Source organism: Arvicanthis niloticus, chromosome 3 (genome assembly GCF_011762505.2).
Source record: "Arvicanthis niloticus isolate mArvNil1 chromosome 3, mArvNil1.pat.X, whole genome shotgun sequence".
NCBI classification, from domain to species: Eukaryota; Metazoa; Chordata; class Mammalia; order Rodentia; family Muridae; genus Arvicanthis; species Arvicanthis niloticus.
The window spans coordinates 59,784,040-59,800,023 of record NC_047660.1 but is presented as its reverse complement, the minus strand read 5'-3'; the positions used below and the strand labels follow the sequence as shown (position 1 = coordinate 59,800,023).

The 15,984-nt window shown below is 37.6% G+C and overlaps 1 protein-coding gene across 10 annotated transcripts in view; it reads left to right on the top strand.

The window, feature by feature from the left end:
- The window catches only part of Cab39l (calcium binding protein 39 like), a 101,872-nt gene that overhangs the window by 3,066 nt on the left and 82,822 nt on the right, over positions 1–15,984 (top strand). For 6 of the 10 annotated variants that reach the window (XM_076930930.1, XM_034498932.2, XM_034498931.2 and 3 more), the window contains exons 2-4: positions 639–769; positions 10,908–11,054; positions 12,349–12,418. The gene's annotated coding sequence lies outside the window, so the exon portion shown is untranslated. Of the gene's footprint in view, positions 1–638; positions 770–1,783; positions 1,966–10,907; positions 11,055–12,348; positions 12,419–15,984 lie in introns of all 10 variants that reach the window. The other 4 variants (XM_076930928.1, XM_076930929.1, XM_034498933.2 and 1 more) reach the window with 2 other exon arrangements.

The following is a 15,984-nucleotide window of genomic DNA, read 5'->3' as shown; positions in this document are numbered from 1 at the left end:
CTTGTCTTAGTGAAACAATTATATGCCATGGTATTCATGACAAATCTACATTTTTTAATTAGAATTTTTTAAAGTTAAGATAGAGTTTGCCTACCATGATAAAGTTACTAAAGAGTGAATGTGGCCTTTAGGATAAACAGCCTCTTTCTAATGTAAAAGATGAGCTGTTCAGGTGCCTGTGTTGCACCTACATGTCAGAGGCCCCTATTTCTACCCTTCTGCCACCCACACCATGCAGCTCTCCACCTTAGGAGCCAATTTAGCTGCTTTATGCCGTGTTATTTATATATGCCGCATTCCTAAACGGAAAGATAAAATTTATTTTACTAGAGAAAAATATTGGCTAAGGGTAATAGCTGATTTTTGTGCCTTAATATATTTCAAGTTATTTTTTATATGGTCATACCAATTCATGTAATACTGCCACTACTTTTGTCATTATTCATGATGTTTCTGCGAAGCTCCTGACTGGGGATAGAGTGAAGTAGATGGGTAGAATTTGCCCTCTTAAATATAATGTGTATAGCCTTTTATTTATCTGTGGACACGGAACTTTGTACTTTTTGTGCTGCTGCAGAGGTTCCTACTACTAACAAGTACATTCTTTTGAAAGTAATTGGTACTATTGCTTAATCCAGGTCTGGCTGCTCCCCAGTGATTCAGGGCAGGAAAAAGGTTTTGGAAAGACAGAAACCAAAGAAGATGGGAAACTTCCACCAGCAAAGACCATTTAGTGAAGAATTTGAATGCAAAAAACTTTTCTAGAGAGGTAAGGGAGAAGCAAAGGGCAGTAAGTCTTCATACTGAGTGGGCTCCAACACCCAGAGCCTGTGTTTTGCTTTTCTTCTACTGGATTAGCCTTGAGGCACTGATCAACTTTTGTCTTCTATGCCAGTCCTTGTAATTTTTAAGGTTAAAGACAAACAAACAAACAACCACATGATTTCTGAGCCAGGTAAGAGTATTTTATTTTCAGTCAAGAGAGTAAGATTAGCAAATCCTTCATCTATACTGTGATATCATCCAAAGACTCTCAGATGTCCTTGAGTTCTGTAAACAATTTTAAGATGCTGGTCTTAGGACCTAAGAAATGGGTCAGTTGGGTAAGGTGACTGCTACCAAGCCCAAGAACCTTGTTCAATCCCAGGATCCACATGGTAGAAGGAGAGAGATAGTTCCCACAAGTTACCTTCTAACCTTCACATGTATAGACACACACACACACACATGCAATAAGTCTTTTGTTTGTTTGTTTTAACTCTAGTTGTAAAAAGAACTATGTCAAATACCATTTGGATTTTTTAATAAAAAGATACTGGAGATACTTAGTTCCTTTTCCCAGGAATAACTAAACTTGCAGTTAATCACTAAGCTGCAAATGTCAAACTGAGTCATTATGGCTCATGCCTATAATCCCAGAGTGAAAGTTAAGAATTCTCTAACCTGGACCATTCAATAAGACTTAAAACAATAAAAATTAAAAATTTAAAAAAAAAAAAAAAAAAAAAAGCTTACTTTCCTGGAGGAAAATAGCAAAATAATAACAGTTTGAACACATTAGGTTGTTGAACTAGTGGGAAATTAATCACACAGAGCTCACCGTGTAGCCTAGGCTGGCAGCTTGCTTAGTACTGGCATTGATGCGTATCACTGTGTCCGGTGATTTTTGTTTGTTTATGAGATTCAGTGTCGCTGTATATCCAGGCTAGTTTGGGACTTGAGAAGTGTTGAGGCCTTTACCAACAAATCTGACTAGAGTTAATGGCTTTTTGTTTTGTTTCAGAGTCAACTAAAATGAAGTGAAGCTGGAGAGTTTATATATCCTTGGGTTATAGTGCCAAACTGCCTCCTGAAACGCAGGGTTCATTGAATTACACTTAAGCCAGTGAGAATTTCTAAAGAGGAAATAACTCTAACTGAGAATAGTGATGAATTTTATATTTGATGAATGTTTACTCATTTAAGGTATATCTCAAGTAAAGCAAAAAGTTTTGGGGGAGGTATAATGCACTCTGGCCCAGTTTAGCTAGTCTTTGTAACTTGATTGCACAGTTTTTAGGAATGGACTTTGTAGTTGAAAACATTGTGTTGTATTGTCAAAAGGATGGACACACTAGTGCAGAAAGTCTGTATCTGCAGTCTTGTTCCTTTCTTGCAAGTAAATAACAATGCTGGATAGAAAAGAATACAAAAGAACAAGGGAAACCAGCTTTTTAAAAAGGGGAACAACTTGTAAAAGTGAAGGACATTTAGAATCAGTGAAATTATTTTTTTAAAAACTTTCCAAGATAAATATCTCTGAGATATAAGAACAAAAAGTCCTTAGCAACTGGTTCAGGTAGGGTTGTATCACTTTTCAGAAAACAGCTAAAGATACATCAACAACCGAGTCTGTCTTGACCTTTTCTAGGGAAATCCAGAGGAAATGAAGTTTATGCTCTTCTATAACTTTACTCTTGTGAAAAATGAACTAAACTATGAAACTGCCACAATGGCCTTTACCATTGTGGTGTCTGGGTTTCAACTTTTTGAAAGTGTATTTAGTGATAACTATTTTCTGTCTAATGAAAAGGGCGTGGAATAATTGGGGAAACAACCTGTGAAGATGAAAAAATAAAAATAAATTGCACAGCAAAGACCAGACTCCTGTTGCTGATGCTTAGTGGAAACAACATTGTCACTGGGTCCTGGATGAAGTGAGTCCACACCCTAGCATAGCTCCTAGGTGCAGTGTATCTACACAGAGCTACAGCCATCACTGGTACTGGTTTTTGTTTGTTTAGTTGGTTGGTTTTTGTTTGGTTTGGTTTTAATTTCTGTTATAGGAAAGGTAGAGTGGGATCTTATGGTGGGATTAGTCTACATTTCTCTTATGATGATGATGTTCTTCTCTGATGAAGAATGAGAAAAAACAGCAATTTTATTTGTCACCGTCACCAAAACTGGAAACAGCTCAGGAGTCAGTTGGGAAATAAAAACTCCAACTCGTGCATAAAACTAACACAGAATCCCTGTTGTAGTCCAAGAAACTACATAAATATATAACAAATTGTAAGAAAAAAACAAAAATTATACCACATTATATTATGAAAAGACACTAGAAAAATGTGCCCATAAAACACAAAATGGTAATCTTAAGTATTTCAGCTTAGAGAAATTATAGCTAAGATGAAATCTTTTTGTTGTTTCGTTTGTAGCTGAGGTTGGCTGGAAACACTTGACCCTCCTGCCTTTATCTCCATAATGCTAGAGTTGCAGCTTTGAGTCACCATGCCTGATTTAAGATGAAATCTTTTAAAGAAACATATAAATCAAAAAGAAAAGGAAGTCAGAAGTAAGGTAGCTATGGCCTACAAGAATAAGTGAGGACTGGTAGAACTCAGGAAAGAAAGTTCGAAAAAAGGAAGCACTTTTAGTGACAATAGTGAATGACGCTTTTACTGAAAATGGTGAATGTGCACCCCATATGATGACACAAGAGAAAAAGAAAGAAATGAGAAACCAGTATCTTTTTAAAAGCTAAAGTAGAAACAAAAGTAGGCACGGTAGTAGGGACCTTTAATCCCAGAGCCTAGGAGTCACTGACAGTCCATTTCTTGAGGTCCAGGCTAGTCTTAGGGATTCTATTGCTGTGAAGAGACATCCTGACTATGGCAACTCTTATAAAGGAAAGCATTTAATTGGGACTAGCTTACAGTTCAGAGTTTTAGTCCATTGCCATGGTAGGAAGCATGCCAGTATATAGGCTCCATGGTGCTTCAGAGGTGTCAGAATTCTACCGTCTGGATCCAAAGGCAGCAGGAAGAGACGGAGACACTTCCTCCAACATGTCTCTTAATGTCTCTTAATAGTGCCTCTCTCTCTGAGTCTATAGGGGCCATTTTCCTTCAAACTATCACAACATTATTTAAAATAAGAAAAAAGACAAGCAGCCAAATAAAGAGTTCCTCTCATGTAAACCAAAGCTCAGTGGGTGTTGTATCAGTTGTGTACTTAATGCCAGTGGATTAGAGGCTTAAAAGCAGTTTGAACAGTAAACTTCATGCTTATTCTGTCATAATAAAATCTGTAAACCAAAGCATTAGACTGCAACAAGTATCAGAGTTACAGTTCTAAACACTTAACACTAAAGAATAAAGGCTGACTGTTGAAAGGTATCCCAAAATCTGGAACTCAGCCCAGAACACTTAACACTGAGATGTAGTCTTGTAAAATGGTTGGATTTTAAAAACTAACCTTTTTTTAGTCGTGGAAAAAAGACCCAAGTGACCTGGAAAAAAATATCACATGGATTTGGTGCTTTTTCAGCAATATTTTCTTCTAGATAGTAAAGCAACATTAAAAAAAAAAAAAAAAAAAAAAAAAAAAAACTATTAAAGGAAAAATAGTAATTTAAACCATCAGACTGTCCTTCAAGAATTTTATGCTGTTTCTGGGTATGGTGGCATACCAAGTCAAGTGCTAAGCATTAAATATGTTTTGTGATAGCTCCAGTTGGGAATAATGGTTTTAGAGCTTTGAGTTTTGACAGTGTAGAAAAAACATAATCCACTATCAGAAAGTCTGTTTTAGAAGAAATGAAAGTACTGTGCCTAAGCTATAAATAGAAACTTGATTCAAGTCATTCTGATTGGTATATTCTTTTGCTGAAAAAATTACATGAAGTTTATAGTTATAGAAAGTCATAAATTTAAATTGTTTTATTCTTTGGAATATGATGCGATGTAGTTAAATTATACCATTCCCACTACCTTCTTTAACTCATCCCAGACCCTACGCCCGTACCCCTCCCAACTTGGTGAGGTTTTTCTCCCCTTTCCCACTGAATCCTTTTAGTACTGCTAACATGTGCATGGGTATAAGGTACCATCCGCTGGCCCATAGGCAGCTTCCTGAGGGCCACACCATTAAAAAACTTGACTCTTCCTCTCCCAGCAACTATCTACTCTTCATAGCTCTTTGTCTAGGGGTGGGGCCTCATGTGTCCTTCATCTTCCTGCTGAATTATTGATTGGCTTGAACTTGTACATATCTTGTGACTACAACCACAGCTACTATGATTTCATGAGTGTGGTGGCCTTGGCATGTTCAAAAGACACCATTTCACAGCGGTACACCCCCACCTCCCACTTCTGGCCCTTAAAAGTTTTTGACTCCTTTTCTACAGTGTTCCCTGAGGCTTAAGGGATGATATTAAGGGAGATGATATAGAAGTCCCATGTAAGGCTAATAAGCACTCCACAGTCACTTATTCTCTGTACTTGACCAGTTGTGAGTCTTTGTATTAACTTCCAACTGCTGATTAAAGAAGTGATAAGGGGCGAGAGTTGCACTGGCCTATGGGTATAAGGATATAGAAGTATATAGAAGGCAATTTAATGTTGTGTTCCTTTAGCAAAATAATGGTGGTAGGGCTTGTGACCTTCCCAGTCATGGGTTCTTATCTGGTTTTCAAGTGCCAGACATAAATTCCCTCTGAAGTAGACCTTAAAGTCCTAGTAGAAAGCTGTTGGTTACCCCCAAACATTTATGCCACTAATGCACCAATGGACACGCCTTCTAAGTCAAATGTTAGAGTTCACAGGTTCCATAGCTGAGTAAGACTTAATGACATTTTCTCCTCAGCTCCTGTTTAGCACCTTCCAGCATATGTGAGCTAGCCAGCAGGAAAGAAGCTTGTAAGATTGTAAGCTTGATGAACCAACTACATCATCAAACAATTGGGACTTCCAGGGCTAGGGAGATTGCTTAATTGGAAAGTACTTGCTTTGCAAGCATGAGGACAGGATTTCAGAACCCACATGAAAAAAGCTTGATTTAGTGACTCAGACTTGTAATTCCACTGCTACAGAGGCAGAGGTGGTGGATTCTTATGGCTCTCTTGCAAGTCAGCCTAACCTACTTGTTGAGCTCCAGCCAGTGAGAGATTCTGTCTCAAAAGTAAGGCCATGTTACATGAGGAACAACATTTGAGGTCTTTTAACCTCCATGTGTACACTATAGTATACTACTTATGCACACATACTAATTGGAACTTCTAGGCTTCACTCCTACCCCTGGAGTGAAAGGATGTTTGAATTTAGTCCCTCGTGGCAATTATTTAATCAGCTCGTGCCCACATGGCTAGGGATGGTGATGAGTCTAGCAAACATAGAAACTCTGCCCTTCATCCTTACTCCAATTTATCCATTCTGTTCAACTGTCCTGAGTCAGAGACTTTATAATGTATTATTAGAAGTTGTACTGGAATTCTCTGCTATAAAGTTTGTCTATAGGTCTCAAGACTTGCCCTCATTACACATTAAGAGAAAAAGAATTTATATATGTAAGTATACAGGAATTTACAGTTTTAATATAAATTTACATTTAGTGTTTTGGCCATACCTAGGGATATAGAAATTCTCAGTTTGCTTCTGCCTTGCCTTTAGCATAAGTGCCATAAGTTATAGGAGAAATGAGACAAAAACCAGGAGGGACCTTCTATAGTTATAGGTTGTGGTTATTTCTTCTGAGGTCAGGACATTTAGGGTGGACTGTTTGTACCTTCAAATGTTATTCCCAACATGAGCCACATTGCAGTAGTACAGAGACACTTTCTTGAGTTCAGTAAGTTGTCCTGGGTGGGTGTATTGTGGGAACCTCCAGTTCATAACTGGTCGATCAGAAGTGTACACAACAACCTAGGATCTATAACTGGTGTTGGAAATAAGTAATAGTCCTTAACCTGTACAGTCTGCTAAATGGGCAGTCTTATAACTGAAGCATAGGACACCCCAGTGATGTACAGAAATTCGGAGAATTGCCAAATGTGGGGAGAGAAATCTATGCATTGGTGTCCTACACTGAGTGTTTAGATGTGTAACAAGTTTGTCAAAAAGGGAATTTTAAGTTTTTACATAAAAGAAGTGAGTAGAAAAGAGAATAATGATAATATAAGCAGTTTGTAATGATAGAGTAGGGAGGGCCAGGGTGTACTATATAAATATAAATGTTTGAGAAAACAAGCTCTATCATCTTGGTAGAAGATGAAGGGAGGGGCTTGAGATCGGGCTCAGTGTTAGAACACTTTGCAAACATGTTGTAGAGCTCTGGATCATTCCCTAACACTGCCCCCAACCCATAAAAAAGGAAGGCAAGGCAGAAGACAAGCTGAAAAGCAATTAGATGAAGGACATTGGTTAACTTAAATTTACAGTAAAGAGTCTTAAAGTGTCACTCAAGTGTCACTCACACTGCAGCTGTCATAAACAAAACTCCAAAAGATGTTAAGAAAATTAAAAAGGGCAAGAAGGTGACTCTATAGGCAAAAATACTTGTCATGCAGGATAGAAGAGCCACGGAAATACTGAGCTATGTGAGACCTGTTGGATAAAATGGCTAAAACTGTGTGTACCCAAGAGGCAGTCTCAAAAAGGTACTCAATCTAAGGAAAGAGGACAGCCTTGAAGATGGAGGATGGAGCCTCCAGGTAGTGAAGATTTGCTGGTCAGCAAGAAAAGGAAGCAGAGTCAAAGATCCTGTTGAAACCAAATAGAAGGTGGTAAGCCTGCCTCCCACCCAGAAAAGGGTCAGAGATGAAAATAAAACACAACACCAGTTAGTGTAGTACTATTGAAGTAAGAAACCAGTCATTCACCTCCCCTTTTCCTGTCTATTTGTACTGCCATCTGGTTTAGGAAAAAGAAAACACTTCAAAGTGAACAGAAGATGGCAGACAATATTCATGTAAAACTACTTAAGTAGAAAACAAACCAGGAGTCAAAACATTTCAGATGTTGATAAATCTGTTTGTAACAGTGGTAGAGCTAAAGAAAACTACAGCGTCACACTCCTTCCTGCAGTAAAAGCAGTTGCAGACACAAAAAGCTCCAAATCCAAATTCCGAACCCCAAAAGAACAACAGCAACAAACATGTGAGGATGAATTTTCTGAACTGAGAAAATAAGATCTTTATTAAAATATTTTATCTTTGGATGAAGCTAAGGGAAACACTAAATTAGGGGCACTGACCAAAGTCATTGAGACAACCAAAAAAAAAAAAAAAAAAAAAAAAATGACAGTTGGAATAAAAGTTATACAAATGTGTTTGCACACAGAGAAACAGACACATGTATTCTGCTGAGGCTTGAACCCAGGGCCTTATAATCTAGGTATTTTCTACTTCAGAAAATCACCAGTGTCTAGGAAGTGATTAAGATAGAAGTTGAAAGATTTGAGTTCCTAAGAAGAAAAGCAATAATGGGCAGTTATTTAAACTTCTACTCATGGAAGCATTCCTTAAGTAGAAAAGACTCAAGTATACCTAACAAAAATGCTTTCAGACTGGAGGTGTCAGTGGCACAGTGGTGTTCATGATGTACCATGTTCTACATGGTACCAACACCATGTAGACAATGCCTCCCCTCCCTCATCTTACAGAATTCCTGTTTACTAGCAAAATTAATCCAAAATGATTACTTTCAAGTTATAGCTTAGTTCCATTTCAATAAAATTAAATTTTTCCCTGAGCTTCCAGGAAGAAAAGAGACTTCTTAATAGTCACATTGAGCAAAACACCTGTGGAACAACCCAGCTAAAGTCTGAAAGTATAAGTCAAGGTTTTATAGCCATGAAGAATTTGCATGGTGAAATATTGCATGAGTAAAAACAAATGATAAAATGGGGGAAATGTTTGAAGCTAATTTTAATTAAAACCACTTTTTAAAAATCTAGGCAAATCATGAACCATAGATTTGCAAAGAGACTTCAGAGGAAGAGAAAGATGGTAGAAAAATGATAACTGGATTAAAGAGGGCCCAGTTTCAGTCACAGAGAAGTTCAAATTAAAGCTGTGCTAAAGCTGTTTGGGGGTGGGGAGCTAGCTCCATTGGTAACATGCTTGCTGTCCTAATGCTTAGAAGTAGGTTTGGACCCCAGCACCCACATAAAAGCCAAGAACAGCAGCATGCTTCTGTAACTCCAGCCCTGGAAGTGGGGAGAGGCTAGGGAGGAGAATGGGAGAGAGACAGGGAGGATCCTTGGAGCTAACTAGCCAGCCAGCCTCGATAGTCAGTGAGCTCTGGGATCAGTGAGCATTCCTGTCTCAGAAACCAAGGTGTGGAATAATAATGAACTAAAATGGACCTCTTGCCTATATGTACTATGTCTACAAATGTATATACACAGGCAAAATTAAATCTACTTTAAAAGATTCCTCACCAAAATGTGGAAGTTATACTCTTCAGCTAGTGGGAACATAGGCAAATGGGTATATCGCTGTTAAATGTGGATACATTAGCACAAGAGTACCTGGGAGGGAATCCTGTGGTATTCAGCAAATCACATATATGTATCCTTTGGCACAGGCATTAAAACTTTGAGTAATCTGTTTTTAAAATACTAAAATAAAATGCACTTTACAGTTTTGTGCTAGTGATCCCTGAGCACTGCTTTTATTAGACAGGGTACCCTGGCATACAGAACCAGTAAAATTAATGTACATTTTAAAAGAGTCACTCAAATGGCTTACATGTTAAATGCTGGGTCTTCCAACAAAGGCTATCTGTATGCTGGAGAGGCTGAGAACCCCATAGTTATTCCATCTATGAAACCGGATGCCTTGGTCCTGATTTGGTGCAGGAGCCCTGAAGAATTCTTGGAGGGTCTCTGAATTTCAGTGTTAGAAAGTCAAAGGAACAGTAGTCTGAATTCTGAAGTACGGTGCCACCACCACCAGCAGCAGACATACTCACTAGCAAGAAACAAAGGCAGGAAGGCCACACTACCTTTTCCTCTGGTCCCTGTATCTGGGCCAGTCTTGGAAGGTGCGCTCATTCTGTGAAGAGTCTCCCTGGCCTCACTTAGTCCTTTCTGGAAACTTCTTCACAGACCTGTCCTAAGTTGTGTCTCCTAATTGACACAAGATCTCACCAGGTTGACATTTAATATTAAACATCATACATAATTTAAAAATTAGAACCATTTTCAATGTCCATTAATAGGAAACTGACTGAATGTACTGTAGTGTTGTGCAGCTAATAACACAGTCTCTAGGTAGATGGTCCCCTTTCAAATCACCCTTGCTCCAGACAAGGGATCTAGATAACCTAAAGAAGATGCCAATGACAGAAAAGAGGTTTTCCTTTTTCTTAACTTGCTTATATTTTCACCACAAAATCATGTATTTATATATGTAAACACAAAGTTAAATGATAGAATGAAAGAAAAACTGAAAACTAAAATATCTTTACACTATATTTTTACACTTTCCGAGCATCACCACATAACAGGAACTTGCTAGTGGTTTTTGGACATAGATTTGGACCGCCCAGTGGTGTATTTGGCAGTAGGATTTGGGTGTAGTTTTTTTAGGAGAGTGTATTATATACATTACTAGGTGTATTTATGTATTGCTGAATGTTGATAATCAGAAAAAGTTTATCAAGCCTATGACTTAAGCACATTTATTCTGGAAAGGCCTTTGGACCGATTGAATTAAGTAAAAATTACACAGAAGTACACCAAACATAATAGCACTCCCTTGATTCCGATGTGCTGTCACAAATTCGCAGTCTCAACACTGGCAAAATGGTAGCAGAAAAATGGTGAATTTGTAGTCAGCCTGGGTTACACAGTAAGAACCTGTTGAGAAAGAGGGAGAAGGGGTAGAAAAAGGCTGGAGAAGAAAGAGTAGAGAAGAAAACTGGGGAGGTGGGGGGACCTGACAACTTACACAGCAGGTTAATACTATGCTGGCATTTGTTTTCATTTATGTTGTGTCATTTAATATCTATACATTGCAACCTATTTTTCTTTGATTCAGTTTATACAGTTATTAAGTGGGAGGATTGATATCTAAACCCAGGTCCATATAACTTTAAAGGCTGAGCTTTATTTTTTCCTTTTTAAACTATACTACATTTCTGCAGGATAGACATCTCCGTGAAGAAGAAAGAACATCAGGTGCTAAGGTTTACTTTAAACCTGTAGTGGCTGCTTGGAAAATGAAGATGCAGACTCCCGATTGGTGGCTTATATGTTCTTCATGCAAGGGCAGCATACTAAAGGAAAGAAGTGTAAGTTTTCTTTAATTTCTGTTAGGGGATTGTCTTAGGGTTTCTCTTGCTGCAGTAAGACACCATGACCAAAAAACTGGGGAGGATAGCGTTTATTTGGCTCATGCTTACAAAACACTGTTCATCATTGAAGGCAATCAGGATAGGAACTCAAACAGAGTAAGTACCTGGAGGCAAGAGCTGATGTAGAAGCCATTAAGGGGTGCTGCTTACTTGCTTGCTCTCCATAGTTTGCTCAGCCTTCTTTCATAGAGAACCCAGGACCACCAGCTAGGCATGGCCCTACCCATAGTGGGCAGGGTCCTCCTCCGTTAATCACTAAGCCAGATCTTATGGAGGTATTTTCTCAATTGAGGTTCCCTACTTTCCAGTTACTCTAGCTTGTGTCAAGTTAATATAAAACTAGCTAGTGTAGGGATATATACACAAACCTCTATGTTGATGTAGAGATAAATGTTAAGAGTTGTCCGCAGTAGATAACTAAAAAAAGTATAGCGAAGTAGAAAACAACAAAACTTGGATGCCGGGAGGCTCAGCAAGTAGTGTGTTTACTATACAAGCCTGACAAACTGGGCTTGATCCCTGGAACCCACGAAAACATAAAAAGAGAACCAACCTATAGTTGTCCTCTGACTTCCATAGACACACCCTGACACATGATCCTGCTACATACAAATCTGAACACACACACAAACATTAAAAAAGAAAAGAAAAATTCTAACGGGCAGTTTTAATGGTAGTGTCAAAATCTAAAAAACCCAGATGATCTCTTTGCGACATTTCAGAGTTCTTTTGTAGATTTTATTTTAATTAATTTTATTTTATTTTATTTTTTTTTTTTTTTTTTTTTTTTTTTTTTTTTTGCTGTGAAATAATAGAACTAATGTTTACTGACTGTGATACGAGGACAGTATTGTCACATCACCAAAGGCTCTCCATATTCTTTTGTAGAAAGCAGGGGATCAGCTGAAGTAAGTGTGTTTTCTCCTATTGTTCAGGTGCTGGTGGAGATTACAGAGATCCCAGAGTCCCTCCCCAAGCCAGCCCTTCATATTCCCACAGGCATCCATGATGATTAAAATAAAGAATCCCAAGGCATTCTTTAAATCCAGCTTCCTATTGGAGGAGTTGGGTAGAGAATTTGGTTTGTTTTAATTTGTCTTTATTTAGTTATGCTAGATAATCTAATTTGTAATTCTTTAAACTGCAAAGTATAAGAGACTATGTTAGATTTGTCATAAAATGTTTTCTGTAAGTTTCATAAAATTAATTCTGAGCCTTTTCTGGTTGTCAGAACTGTGTTGACCAGTGACTGAAAGCTGGAAGCATTGGAACAGATTTGCAGAAGACAAGGGATTTATAAGGTGAGATAATAAAGGTGCAAGATTTGCATTATTATTATTTCTCTGGATAACTTTCTAACTATATTAGACATTAAGTGTTTAAGAAGATTAAATATACTATCCCAACCTGAAATTTTACAAAACTATTTAAGAAGTAATAGAATTCTATTTGCAGTAGTGTGCAGATAAGAGCTGCACCTCCCCCTCCTACTGAACATGTAAAATGCCCACTAAAACAACTGGATGAACATGTAAGAAAATAAGAAGTTTTGGGGGTAGGACCAAAACGAGTATATTATGTAAGGTAAATGGGTGCTGAAGCCATTGAATACTGAGGACATTCTCAAGAGTTTCAACAGAAAAGGGTTTTGTCACATCAGCAAAGGCTTCCTCCATATCCTTTGTAGAAGACAAGGGATTGACTGAAGTACATTTTGTTTTCTGGTACTGGGTTCAGGTGCTGGTGAAGATTACAGAGATCTCACACTTCCCATCCCCGAGCCAGCCGTTCATATTTCCACTGGCTTCTTTGACAAGGCATTTTTAAAATTCGGCTTCCTGTTGGAGTATTTGGTTAGGGACTGGCACTGAAGTTTTAATACCGTGCTTTAGCTTAACCCTGTTACTTACTGTCTGCTTCTCCCATGTTTGCCTTGACTTACTCGTTCTTAGCCTTTTTCTTTGCTCACAATTTCTTCTTTTCCTCCATTTCGTCCTTTCAGGCCCATTTTCCTTCTACTGTAATACCTAGAGCCATGTTTTCCTTCAAAACCTTTCTGTTGACATGGATTTTCTGTACATGATGACTGAGTCCTAGAGAAGAACTTCTTGTGTCCTATGGTAGAATGGGAAGGCTGGTCAGAGGCTCTGCAGAGGCTTCAGGTCCATGTGTAGATAAGATCTCTCCCTGGTATGAGCTTAAACTTACTTGAACTTTAGGGCCTTGATTTATAATATTTTCGTAGTTCTAAAACTCTACAAGTGGAGAAGTTTAATCAAACTGGATGTAGTTTTGTGATACTCTTAAGTACTAGGTAGAAACAATTATAGATTCTCTACACAGGGACATATGCAACCATAAAATAATTATATACATTTTTTAAAAAGAAAATTACAAAAATGTAAGTGTGAAAACCAGGATACTTTGACCAGGACTCAGCAGAAACAACAAAAAACTAAATTAGTTGCTAGAAATATATAGTACATAAATATTTTAGTAAAATAAGAGATTGTGAAAGTGACCAAACATATTTAAACAGGAATCAATTACATCAGAAATGAAAATTATAACAACTTTAAAGATAAGTGGTAGATTAATTTAGCATATAGGCATAGTTAAAAGCTGTTCACAGCCTCCTAGAAAATGCAGAACATTGTGAAATTGTAATTAGAGTTCCAGAGAGAAAATTCCAGGCTGGTTTGAACCATATAATGAGACTTTTTTTTTTTTTTTTTTAATGTGGTAATTATTGGCATTTACCAGAACTAAAAAAAAGACGCAAATTCTCAGATTTCAAGAGCCCAGGATTTCTGTGTTCATAGTTACACTGTGAAGCTACAGAATGCCAAACACAGAGTCTAGCAGGCCACAGCCACACAGAAATCTGTTCTAGGAGGAAGAAGGGAAAATGGTTGTGAAAGGCAATGTGGAGTAAAAGAAACTATGAGCAAAGAAAAAGGATAAGTGAGTCAAGTCAAACCAGGGAAGCAGTGACAAAGCATACTGTGGATTGTTTTAACCTTCAGTGCTATGTACATTAGTAGACGTGGATTGGAATTTTAGTATTCCAGGTCACTCCACTGTATTAACAAAACATATGGACTTATTTCAAGTGTGGTAGCTAAAAGAACAAAATGGTTTTTATTTATTTATTTTTTTGTAAACCGAAAGTGAGGAGAAAAACAGCAATTGAAAAGAATGTGACAGTATTTATTCATTCACTCATCCATTCATTCATTCTTTTATGCTAATGAGTGAACTCCAGACTTTAGACACACTCTACCTCTGAAGGCCTCAAGGGTTTGTCTTGGGGTTTGTTTTCCTGTTGTGAGACAAGCTCTTGCTGTGCAACCCTGGCTGGCCTAGTGCTCTGTAGCTCAGACTGACCTGAAATGTGAGGTCATTTCCTGTCTCTGTCTTCCCAGTGCTGGAGCTTAGGCATGTGCCACTGCACCGGCTCAAGTGCTTCAGGTTCTGTGTTACTTACTGATTTTGAAATCCATCCACATTGTAATAAATATATCCATGTTTTCTTCTTTTTCATTGCTGACTAAGATACTTTTTATAGATAAACCACAATTTGTTCATGCTTGTATTTGTGCTTAGAAAAAAATGTCCTTCAGATTTTTAGCTAATTAAGCCAGTAGAATATTTATTAACGTTGTGGATAACTGGTAGCTTCTTGGCTTTTCAGTAAAGAGTAATACAAAAACCCTGAAGATTATTTAGGGAATATAAAAAAGTTTTTGGTACAAATAATGTTAAGAAAGCCAAATGAAGGAGAAACAAATTAGAAGAAAATGGCCGTAGGTTATTGATGTGCTGTCAAAGTGATAATATTTCTAAATGGCTATACAAAAGATGCTATAATTTATAAACTCACTGACTGATGGTGCTTCCCTTAAAATTTTTGTTATATATTATTGCCAGCCATTTAATTTCATTATGTGCCTCTTTTGAAGTCACCTGTTGGCATTAAGTGTTTTTTTTTAATTGCTTTCATTGTTAAAAGTAATTACTGTGTTGTAACTGATATTTTCACATTAAGCAATGTTGTTAGGCTGAGGATATAGCTTAGTGATGGAGTGATACATTGCCAGTATGTCTCATGTCCTAGAGTCAACCATTTGGACCACATAAAGAGGAAATGGTGAGCTGTAGAGGGAAGAAGTACATTTTAGGGCTGTGAGCTCAGCGTAGAGCAAGTGTTTGCCATGCATGAGGTGCAGGCTTCAGTCTCCAGGCACCAAGCAAACAAAAAAGAATTCATGTCAATATAATGTATGATACATTGTCCTCATTCATGAATGATGTTGATTCAGATCTGTTCTGTTAATTTTCATGGGTTTAAAAGTATATCAGAAGCTGTAGTTCATAGAGTTGTAGAGACAAAGGTTGCATGTACAGATGTTTTAATCATGCAAATTATCTGATAGGTGAATCCAGACCTTTTCTTTGGTTTTAGTATTATTTTTGTTAGTGTGTAAATGGGAGGGAGGGATGTCTGTAAATATGTGTATTACAAGTGTATGTATGCTTGTGTAATAGTGCATGTATGTGTGTGTGTATGTGTGAGCGTGTGTGTTTGTATGTATTACAAACTACTAAGTTATGTTTTTGAAATTGAGAACTGCCATTGCTAAGTTTACTTCTAACTATCTTCTCTTCCTATCTTCTTTCTTCCCTTCCCCTCCCCCTTTCTCTACTTTTGTCTTTTCTTGGAGAAGGTGGATCCTAAAACCTCCCTTGTGTTGGACAAACTCTTTATTGCTGAGCTATGTCCCCAACCATAACCCTGTTTAGTCACTTTTGTTTTCATTTTAACTTTTTGAGAACTTTATACATGAGAACTCCATCTACCTGACTC